Source organism: Lolium perenne, chromosome 4 (assembly GCF_019359855.2).
Source record: "Lolium perenne isolate Kyuss_39 chromosome 4, Kyuss_2.0, whole genome shotgun sequence".
Lineage (NCBI taxonomy): Eukaryota > Viridiplantae > Streptophyta > Magnoliopsida > Poales > Poaceae > Lolium > Lolium perenne.
This window is the reverse complement of record NC_067247.2, coordinates 98,918,657-98,931,449: the sequence shown is the minus strand read 5'-3', so window position 1 is coordinate 98,931,449 and position 12,793 is coordinate 98,918,657.

Below are 12,793 nucleotides of genomic sequence, written 5' to 3'. Positions count from 1 at the left end.
TGTTCTTAAGCTATAACACCAATCTTCAGTTCGCACTTTTGATTGACTACTACCTTAATTCGGATTTAATCGATGGCGGACACCCTGTACATGCTATATTAGCTAGGCACCACACCGCTTCGATTTTATCCAAACAGAGTGAGTACAACTTAGGGGTTGCTACTATAGTTTTAGACTTCATCATGTTAATCCAGTGCTATCTGGATACATTCTTGTTTGCAGGTGTAATCCAATTTCTTGTCTTCTTGCACATTTATATTCATCATGCTTTAGAAACGCAAATTATTTCGCACCCGTTGCAACGCACGGGCAAATGTCCTAGTTTATATAAATTTGGATGTATCTAGATACTAAAATGGATCTATACATACATCAAAATTTTAACAAAGTTGAAACAGTTTTGGCGCTATTATGGTCTTATAAGTTTATCTTTCATGTTTCAAGCCATCTTATGTGTCCAACAATACTTGGGCCAAATTCTATTGAAAATATGGACATGTGTGGAAACTCGCGCTATTATGATCTAGTTTTTTTTTATACAACATGGCTAATTCTAGTTATTGATTATCTTTTTTGTTCATGTGTAGTAACACGCGGGTTTACGTGATTTTACTCACAAACAGCGGAGGACTGACTGAAGTTGTGTTGCGTGTCCCTATCAAGCTTCTACAGTAGCACGATCGGCATCTGTGCCACCTGCCTAGCGACTTCCACGGCGTCGTAGTGCAGTACACTAGGCTTTAGGTCCAACCACTACTAGCTAGTCTAGTATGGAAGCATAAGTGAGTTTCACCATACTTAGTAGTGGAAGAGCTATGTGCGAATCAGTGGGGCCACTGCCCCCCCCCCCCCCCCCCACCCACCCGTCACATTGTCTTAGCCACTTTTATACTGAAATAAATTTTTATTTGGCAGGTCGCATGGTCTCAGACATCAGCAAGGCATGTTATATTCAGATATCAACTCCAGACATGTTAGGAAAATAGTAGAAGCAATATATAGGACTAGTAGAATATCATACTTTGATGTAATATTGTAAATTGTATAATCCCCGAATTTCATGTATGGGATGCTGATACCAATAAAAAAATTGAATTCATAGTCACACAATGGGAAACAATTTACGATTTTTTTGTGATGTTGTATGTCTTATGTGAACAATTTTCGTGGCCAAGAAAATATCCTTTTCGAGAGCAAATAAATGATCCAATCAAGAAACAAAATTGTATAGTAATTTTCAATCACTATAAGAAATAGTCAAGGTGCTAACGGCCAGAAGCCGTCGGCACCTCACGATGTTAGCATAGCCGAGTTTACCATCAGCGTAGGCCATGCTGACGACCCGTCGGCATAGAAGTTAACGGCCGTTTGTTAGTTTTCAAAAAAAAAAACTATAATTTTATTTTTTAAATTTTTTTGACAGTAATCTCTAACCATACTTAATATCTATTCGAATTACTTATTAATAATCAAACTTTCCACTTGGTCACCCATCGCTTAACTATTTCGTTTCTACTGGATGAGCTTCCGACTTAGAAGTTATATATTGCTGACAATAGTACCCTATCAATCATATTAACCCTTAGGGGATGACATCACACTTCTTTATTATTTTAATTTCAAAAAAATATTTGACTAATCAACAATGAATAGGTAATAATAATCTTGAATTCAAATAACAATAAACTGAGTTATTTTTTTTATAAAACATCAAAATCTAAACCTGAAAAATCTCCTATTTCCTTTTTGATTTTGAGGAATGTGAAAAACCCTAAACGGCCGTAGGAAGTTAAATCAGATGGAGAATTTTCCGTAGATACATTTTCATATAAAAAAAGTTTTAATTGAAGATCGTATGCAACTAGAAAAGCCATTTTACCGAAACATGACGCCATTTTAGAAAAATAAATTCGAAATGTATGTTTCTTAATTTTTCTTGCAACTAGATGGCATAACACATGGACATCATGAATGATTTTATTTCTTGCAATTTTTATCATTTTATTTTATTTTTTGAAAACTAGAATGGCGATCGACGGACGGACCGTCGACATATGGTTTTAGGATTGTCGCGGTTGCATCGCCGTCACGGCGAAAACTTCCTAGGTAACGTGTCCCATACTACACCGACGGCTTATATACACCAACATCAGTTCCTACGCCGATGGTGGCCGTCGGCCTAACTTGCCCCTACGCCGACGACCCTTCTGGGGGGCTGCCCGACTCGTGCTCGATGCCGACAGCCGTCAGCGTAGGTTCATGGCAACGACACCTTGAGTGCCTCCTATAGTGAATCCATATAGGATGTCTGCACCAACACGTACAAAGTTGTTTGAATTCTGTAACTATTTTTGCAACGCTTATCCTATTGATTACCAACATGTTTGTATGTGTTGCATTATATTCTTGCAACACCCAAAAAACAACGCATTCATAGCCGTTGGTAAAGTCTTTCAACACCTATATTTGCATTTAGATACGCTTAGATGCGTTATTGTAGGGGAGTTGTTCTTGTAGTGTGAGTAGAATAACCAGTTGAGTTGTACTCCGTCCATCATATGTCTCAAACCAACGGAATACTTGTGAAGGTTGCAACAAAAGTTTCAGCAACCGGAGAAAACAACGTATTTCATGATCATCGATTTTCAACAGCACATGCATCATGTGCTCATTCATTCTAGTCACCATCCATCATGAATCAGGATCACCTGGATTAGATCAGGCAAGCAAAACCATCCATCTGAATAGTGTGTAAACAGAGCAATGCATGCTTTCCAAACTTGACAAAGGATATCATGTAAAGAGATCAATGTATCATGCATGGGAACAATGCCTCTCTCATGCAGTAGTTAGCCCTTGCACGGTGGCAGGGAGGGCAGCCACCAGGGCTGGATCTCGGTCTACTCCGTTGGAGGCGTTGCTCGGTAGCGCATCCTTCTTCATATACTCATATTCCTGGCAAGGGTGGCCAGTGGGATGGGGTGTCGTCGATGGAGGTTTTGGCAGGGACCATGGGAGCCAAGGCAGCGACACAGATGATGGTGGCAGCACCGGTCTCGCTGTTTCTGGCGATCTAGCTAGCTGCAGGTTTAGGGAGGCACGGCCGCTAGTGAAAATCGAGCCCGACTTCGGTCATTGCGGATGATGGTGGCGCCTATGCGTCACTACCTTGTTGAATACATCGTTGATGCATCCTTCGTCTCCTCGCCCGTGCTGCTCCGCGTGAAAACCCCAGATCTGGGTCTACCGGATCAAATGATGATAACACGCATCGACGACAGTTGATCTCACCAGCGTGGTGCCGCGCAGTCTCTACGGCGGATGCGCGCTGAGGTGCTCTCTGTTGCCATGGTGGTGTCATTAACATGGTCGGCTGAGCTTATGTGGATCTAAACTATGAACATTCCTCGGCGGTTCGATGGTGGTGACTAAGATTCTGGTAAACCGGATGAACACTCTCATTTCACCTAGAGGGCGTCGAGGGGTATGTGATATGTCTCTTAGCTGATGGAGGAAATTTATTGTTTTCGCGGCATAACACTACAAGAAAAGTTCTGATAGACAACGTCTTAAAATCGTCCGCTAAGGGGTATTTTTCGTCGCCTATGGGCCTAACCCGACGATATGGGTTCTGTTGTGGAAACTGCGTCAGGCAAAGTCCTACGACGATTTTTTCGGTCCGTCGCGCTTGGGCGCCCTTCCGCCACGGAAAATCGGACCGTTGCCCAAGTGTTTCCGGGAGCCCGTTGACTGCTGACGTCATGCAAACTGACACGTGGCAGACGCCGTTAACTGGCAGTTAACGGCGTTAACCGGCTGAAACCCCGTGGTAGATGGTAGGCCCACACGAGGCCTGCCACGTCTTAAGCGGGCCGGCCCATTAAGTTTGCGGGCCGGGCCAGCTGACTTAGTTTGACCGGTCAACTATATAGCTGGGCTGGTCCATTAGTTACGTGGGCCGGGCCTAACCTCTAAGGTTGACTGGTCAAAACTTTAATGGGCCAGCCCACTAAGCATGTGGGCCGGGCTGAATGCACTCGTTGACCGGTCAACAGGCAAAAGGGCCGGCCCACAAGACATGTGGGACCCACTTTCCTGCTATCGGGCCGGCCCATTTACAAAGTGGGGTCCACATTAAAGCAACTGGGCCGGCCCAAGAAGTTATTGGGCCGGCCTAATAAGCATGTGGGTCCCACTTTCCTGCTATCGGGCCGGCCCATTTAGTACGTGGGGTCCACATTTGATCAAATGGGCTGGCCCAACAAGCCAGTGGGCCGGGCCAAAAGCACCGGTGGGTCCCACTTTCCTGTTAAAGGGCCAGCCCATTTAGTATGTGGGGTCCACCATATAGCTAGTGGGCCGGGCCAAAAACACAGGTGGGTCCCACTTTCCAGTTAAAGGGCTGGCCCATTTAGTATGTGGGGTCCACCATATAGCAAGTGGGCCGGCCCAACAAGATAGTGGGCCGGGCTAAAAACACAGGTGGGTCCCACTTTCCAGTTAAAGGGCCGGCCCATTTAGTATGTGGGGTCCACCATATATCAAGTGGGCCGGCCCAACAAGATAGTGGGCCGGGCCAAAAACACAGGTGGGTCCCACTTTCCTGTTAAAGGGCCGGCCCATTTAGTATGTGGGGTCCACCATATAGCAAGTGGGCCGGCCCAACACGCTAGTGGGCCGGGCCAAAAACACAAGTGGGTCCCACTTTCCTCTTAAAAGGCTGGCCCGTTTAGTATGTGGGGTCCACCATATAGCAAGTAGGCCGGCCCAACAAGAGAGTGGGCCGGGCCAAAAACCCTGGTGGGTCCCACTTTGGTCTTAAAGGGCCGGCCAATTTAGTATGTGGGGTCCACCACAAAAGCAATTGGGCTGGCCCAACTAGTTAGTGGGCCGGCCCAGCTGTGGGTGGGGTCCACCTTAAAGCAAGTGGGCCGGCCCATTTAGAGTGTGGGGTCCACAGTAAATCAAGTGGGCTGGCCCAATAAGTAAGTGGGCCAGCCCGTTTAGTTCTTTGTTTATATGCTTAGCGTAATAGGCGCTTTAGGATTTTGCGAGCCGGCACATATGTGATTTCGCTTAATTGGGCCGTTTAAGGGATGGGAATTCGTGATTTAGATACTGAGAATATTTACGCAGCATTGATTTCTGTCGAATAGCCTCACTTACCACAAGCACCAAAGAAAAAATGCGCGAAAGAACTATAAAAACTAACTAAATATTACATCAGCTGCAAGGCTTTGAAAAAATATTACAGAACCCAGAGAAATTGAATGGTAATTAAACCTATAATACAATGAAGCGATCCAGCAATCTTTTAAGTTGTCCATGCAGCACCTATATCTGAAACAAAGACATTACAAGTTAAGACAGCAACAATGGAAACGTAAAGACACTGCAATATTGTTTGCCAAAGAATTTGGAACTCATCATTTCGTCGTTATAACAAGATCATTGTAATGCGCACAATAAGCAAACAAAGAGTGCATGCCGCATACCAACAGCCAATATAACAGAGCATGTTAGAATGAAGCAATGAGACTTACTACTGTCGAGTCCCATGCAAACCAACATGTTCACGGAGTACAAAATTGGCATGAACAACATAGTAGCAGGCTATAAATTTTGTAACAACGACTGAGCAAGATGAAGTTATGATGGCTACATCTACAGAGCAGGGAATGTAAACCAAAAATAGAAGTTATGATGGCAAAAGCTAAAGAGGAGGGAATGTGAACCAACATGTGCCAAGTGCAATTACTTCATTTTGGCCGTGAACAAAATAATACTCGTGAACTTATAGTGAAGGGGATGCAAATCAAGATGTTTCGGGATATAAACTTGTAATGAGCAACACATAGAGGATAGTTAATGCTGGAGCTTAGGATGGACCAGATACAGAATATAGTGGGATCACCTGTGAACTTGTATAAGAGGGAATGCAAACCAATATGTTCAGCTTTCCATATGTGAGCGTCATGCCAAGTCAGAGAAACAAGTCAATAATGCAGCTTTTGAAGAACAAGATGGCACGCAAAATTATTATCTAGTAGTATGACAAGTTTATTTGTACTACAGGCTAGATAGCAGAGTGATAGCATGCCAAACTAAGTCCTTACTTTGTTAGCTTACAATGAACTAGATACAAAACAATGGCATCACCTGTAGTACAGGGAATGCAAGCCAACATGTTCATGGAGTAAAAAATTGGCACAAACAACATAGTAGCAGGCCATAATTTTTGTAACAACGACTGAGTAAGATAAAGTTATGATGGCTAGATCTACAGAGCAGGGAATGTAAACCAAATATAGAAGTTACGATGCCAAAAGCTATAGAGCAGGGAATGCGAACCAACATGTGCAATTACTTAAAATTGTCCATGAACTAAATAATAGCAGGATGTTACTATAATACCTATAATTTTGTAACAACGACTGAGCAAGATAGAAGTTATGATGGCTACATCTACAGAGCAGGGAATGCAAACCAAAATGTTCAATCGCTTAAAGTTAGCAATGAAGTAGAAAATAGCAACGTGTTACGGTCATAGCTAGGAATGAACTAAAAGAGCTTCAGACAAACAAGCATCTGAACCCAGAACATGGCGCTAAAACAAGGGACTTACATTAGGAGAAGCACTCTGTGGGAGTCACAGCAGATCTTCCTGGGGTTGATAGATCCGGTGATGAAGTACGCTACATGTGCTACTTGGGGTTGGAGAGACGGCCATTACACTTCATGATTACTCATCTCATCTGCAAAAACGTAACGACGCGTCGTTAGCACAAACAGGTTCCCCCAAGATTAAACAAGAACTTGTAGGCAAGCAATAGAAAAGCGACAGTAGAAGAGTTTAGATCATGCAAGGCGCCGGTGAAGTAGATCCGGTTCATGCACAGCGGTGTCGGTGAGCTAGATCCGATGCGGTGGACGACGGATCCGGCGAAGCGGCTCCGGTGGGGTGGACGATACCGCAGCTGAAGCGACTGCGGTAGACTGCTGGATGAGTATATGGTTTCGAGGTTCGGCGGGGATGATCCAGTCCGGTTGATGACGGCGTCGATGAAGCGGCTCCGGCAGACAGCCGGATGACGAGGATCGCGAGGCCTCGGGTAGGCCAGGGAAGTCCGGCGGGGATGTTCCGGTGCGGTGGTCGTGGAGGTGGGAGAGAGAGGGACTTGGGAAGTTCCGGTGGGTGGTCTCAGAGGAGAGAGTGAGGGAAATGAATTTTTTTTCGGGGAGTTTCGGAGCTAGGGAGGTGGTGATCGAAAAAAATGACGGGTAGACCCCCCACCAACCGACTTATGCATGGACATTGTTGTCATCTTTACGAGGGTAGAATGGGAAGTTAGAGGCGTGTGAAATATTTGTATTTTTCGGGCGGGAAGTTTTGCCGCTGGAATGAGATTTCGAATTTGGCTACAGTCCAAGTAATACAAAAATATGAGACCGTACTAGTACGGCCAAGTATCACATCAAGTCATCATCACGTTGAAAATCGGTTACCACGATCATAATCATGATATATCTTGAAAATCAATTTTGAAAAGCCCTTCTGAAATATTTCGGGATTGGTACTAGGAGATTTTGCAGCTTGACTAAGAATTGATTTTGAATAAGGCTATGGTCTAAGTAATTTTTTTCTTCGAAAAGGGGATATGACCCCAGCCTCTGCATCGTGGTGATGCACACAGCCTTTATTAATAATCCAGTCGCAACAAAAGTATTTTTTTTTTACAAGGAGCAACAAAAGTATGTTGTACAGATGGTCCAAGTAATATACTCGTGATTGTAATATAAGGCCAGGGGTAGACCGGAACCATATCCTCTAACGTAGAGATGACAAGTCAGGTAAGCACAGTGCTTAAGTAGTGCAAAACGTAGAAGAAAAATCAGGAAAATGTAACAAATACTGTACGTATTTACTGTAGCAATCACTATATATTTTTACTGTATAAAAAATCATATAAATATTAAAAAAAGATAGTCATAATTTTGATTGTTATTAATTATCGTAAATGCATATGGCTTACATATATTATGGAAGTTAATTTAGATCAAATTAGACTTAATCATGTAGATGTGGAGAAGGAAAATTAGAGAGGTATAGCTTACCCGACTTGTCTGTTGCACGTTAGAGGATCTACTTCCGGGGTAGACCATGCTACTTAGACTACTCATAGTGGGAGTAACTAAGGAGTATTAACATAGAGCTGGTTGTGGTAACTAGCTATGTTACCATAACACTTTTCAAGATAGAATGAGTCTACATACTAACTAAAACAATCATGCATGATAGTACTACATCTAAGTTACTATGCATTATGAAGGTAGTAACATAGAGTAGTGTCATATGCATGCGGAAATTCAATTTGGCTCCCGGGTGCATATGCTCCCTCTACCAAAAAAATCATATTTTAAAATGTCGAAAAAATTAGCAAAAAAATTTACATGTACATATTCATAATATATGTTCGTTCGTCAAGTTTCACGAAAAACCAATATTTTTTGTGGTCTATGTAAAAAAGAGAAAACTTATCTTGTGAAAAGCATTATTTTTAGTACTGTATTTTATCTTTTTACACACGTCACATGACAAGTCGCAACTTTGTAAGGGCGTAGCACGAGAAGATGTACATGCGAATTTTTGTTTCATTTTTTGAAATTCAAAATATGTGTAAGATGCATTTCAAAATGGAGGGAGCATATGCTCCTATGTTTCAAAACACCACTCCCGCATGCGCATGACACTACTATACGGTCACATCAAGTCATAATCACAACCAAAATCAGTTCCCATGTACTATCTCCTAAAAAAACTTAAATTTAAAAACGTGTAGCGAATATTTTGGATTTTATTGGCGGGAGATTGTAGCGCTTGACAGATATTTTCAATTTAGCTGGCGCTAAAAAAATACTGTACTAGAAAAATTGGTAGCTTACTGTAGTACTGCCTCCTTTCAGGGATACAAGGACAAGGACCCATCAACTAAAATAATGTATGAAAATGGTCACCAAAGGGCCAACTAATAGTTATACTTTTCCCATGCAGCGCAATATAAAAAATACTACAAATCAGATTAAACCTTGATTAAATATTGGTGCATCCAATCCATTCAGTTTTCATTTAATCCACATCACCAAGGAAACAACCACCAGGTACATAACAAGTGCAGATAGAAGCACCAACAAAATAGTTCAGCATCACAAACCCTTTCACACAACCAAGGGACACCTTTGACTGCAGTTATACGGTGGATGACTACTCTTTGTGCAGCCACTATTGCTCGTTCCTCTTTGAGTAGTTCCTCGAGAACATAAAAAGACAATGACTTGGACCTCAACCTGCGCTTGGGCTTTGAGTTGGACTTGGACCTCGACAAATTAGTTGTGAACCCAACATTACGCAGAAATGTGTTGTTGGCTATACCATGACATTGTAGTACCTTGGAAAATGAATTCAGACATTCTTCACAGGTTTTCTATACCATCTTTCTTTGGTTTTGCCAGCTCCACTTTCATGTCAGACTGAGGAGTTTTCAGTTGTTACACATGTGTAACAGAAGAGATTATAATGTGAAGACATGTGTATGAACTACCTCTAATAATCCTACAAACTGGCATGGCTGATTACCGCATATACATTTTAGTAAGAGCATGTTACATCATATTGACATGTCTTCTATTGCTAACACGTAATAGCAGGACTATAAAAATATGCATGGATCCATGTGTAGAATTCGTAATGTGCATGATATTGCTGAAAAGTATATAAGTGAATTGTACTAGCCCTTTCCACCAGTTCGGACATTTGGTTGTGTTGGCTAGTGCATGAAGCTTGACAAATATGACAAGATATTTCTGCATACAATTGAAAACCATAACTGACATGAGTAGAGAATACTTACAATAACACTCTGTGCAAAATGTCCAGTCAAACCATTTCTGCTCGTCTGGCACACCTTGAATTGCTCAAGTAGACTCATCTCTCTGTCATGCTCTCACGGTATGCTTGCCTTGCCTTCTGATATTTTCGCAAGAGAAAATATAAATTAGTTTCACAACCACGTCACATGCCGACATGCTACAATTGAAAGTTTTCAAAAAAAATATAAATAAAACAGAGACATCAATTTACGATGTATATTGTGCATCTATAAATTCTAAATGATTTACTAATTTAAATATAGTTGTACAGATAACATTCCTTACCATACGATGAGGTGTCCAATCAAGCTACGAGATCCTGTACGCTGTTGTAAACGTACATTATTATGAGCACGCATGTTACTTCGAGCGATGAACTACAAATGAAGACTTGTGAGACACATGCTTAAAAAGGAATCAGTAATGTGATCTTGTCTCACTGTCTTCACAGAACATACCAAATTCTTTTGAGCAGACCAATACTCAACAAGATCACACCATTGATCATCAGTCATCTGTAGTATAGGAGAGGTTGTTGGAATATCTCTAGGAGTCCTCCCAGCAAAGTATCTCATCTTTAGCCTATGGCGCTCCTGGCGCAACGCTGAAGAGAATATGCTCCTGATAACAGTGATTACATTCTTCATGTCATCATCAAACTCAAGACATGTCTGTTTACAACAATGGGAACCGTTCATGTGTTAGATAGCTAGCCAACAGAAAGCTAGAGGGAATGTGAACGAGCAACATGGTATTGTTTACGAAAATGACTTACATGTAACATGTGCAGTAAACCTTCAAAATGGGAAGGGGTGTTTACATGTTGTTTCCATGATGGAAAGATAGGAATTTGAGTCCTGACAAAAACGCACTTTGTGATCGATGCTATATTAGATGATTCTTGTGGATCCAGTGGCCTTCTGATACCTGCTATAACTGATGTGATGGGAAATCTTGTTCCCATTCGGGCAATCTTATTTTTAAGTGATTTCAAAGTCGTTGGCCCCCTTCGTTTTCTTGGTCGTGGTGGAACTGCAAATTTAAGCATTACATCAAGCTATCAAGGTATTTATGTAACGGAGCATGTAAGGGAACACGTACCTAATTCGGCCCCACCATCATCTTTAAGGAAGAAGTTGTCTCGGCGAGGACTAAATATCAATGGGCGATCGTGATTAGTTAGGTGTTGAGAACTGCTGTTGAAACTGGGTCTGTTGTGAATTGTTCTTGGGTAACTTGGATTGGCAATTGGGTTTGGGGAACATGTGGTTTGGTATTTGCTCCGTCTACATGCTTTTAGACCAACCGATGTGGGGTTAGGTCGAAGCTTTTTATGTTGGTGTTTCGCATTACAACATTTTTTTGCCTGGTCATCATTTTCAACTAGATTAGAGTGACTCTGAGTCTCTGGGACCTTGTTTTTACTCTGTTCCTTTGCATTTGTTTGTGATCGACATGACCAGCTTGAACCCTTTTTATTTTTAGGTGAGCTGTCAGATATTGATCTTCCTGTTGAACTATGTTCTTCACCTTGTTGGTATTTGAAACGCCCTTACGTGAAGTCCCTGATGCCTGCCAGAGATAAACGGTACTTCAATCAACAAAATCATATACATGCTTGATACGATTATGGAACATAAGAACAGCAAGCCAAGACATGATGAAACATATGTTATTATTATGTGTTAACTGAGCAGATGATAATGCTATAACTTGGGCTGGGTTGGACAGATACATCACAGTTATTGAAGATGCAACAATAATGCCAATGAAAAGAGCGAGCAATCACCTTGGGGGGTGGAGTAGGGTGCTTGACAAGGGCATCCTCTTTACTCGAGTCTCCCTCAGACTCTTGTTCAGTAGGATCAAGTTCTGAATAAGAAAATTGATTGTTATCGATGGAGACAGGAGAGGTGTTTGATTGTTCACTGTTGATGCCTATATTTTCTCTCCGGCCCTCTTTGTACTCTACTACAGTATCTTTAGCATGCATTAGAAAAAAATGCTAACGAGATTTATCATGGAACTTTGAGTAGGGCAGTAGAAGGGCAAATTAGTAGCAGCAAGTAGATGATAGCTCAAAAAGGAATAAAGCGTAGATCAAAAATAAATGATTTCCCTGTGCATGCCAATTGATGATTACAAGATTTATAAACATGCAGTTTAATAATGTCGACTAATCACTCTGCAGGCTTGACTTCTACTACAGTCATACCATAGGCATGCCACCGATGAACAGTGCCGTAACATGCACTTTCGGCCGTTGGATCGAAAATGAGTAGACAAGATCAAGCACTGTAGTGATGTACTGTAGATGACCCTGTAGCAGATGTACTGTATCGATGTAGTGTAGATTTGTCCCTGTAGCGATGCACTGTGGATTGTCCCTGTAGCGTCTACTGTTCATGTTGATCTGGCCCTCCATTTTCAGTCCAACGATCAGAACATGGTCGCATGTCACAACACTGTTCTCAGGTGACATGCCTATTGCATGTCACCTGATCTCTGTCCAGTGTTTTAGTGGGGATTAGTGGGGATAATACTCTAGAGTATTGGGTGACAGCAGAATTCACCCAATACCCACAAAACCCCATCCCCAATCCACTAGGTAGGGGTAGAGTATTGGGGATTGAAAAAATACACTAAATTTTGCGGAAAAGTAGGGACAAGTGGGGATTAAACTCGCTCATACTCTAGCACCAAACATGCATTGGGGATAAGTGGGGATTTAAAGTTTGGAGCGGATTATCCCTGCTAATCCCAGTAAAACTCTAGTACCAAACAAGCCCTAAAACAGATCGCACGAAACTGATGTTCGGAAATGAAATGCATAACGGAAGCGGCTAAACACCAACCTTCGCATGGG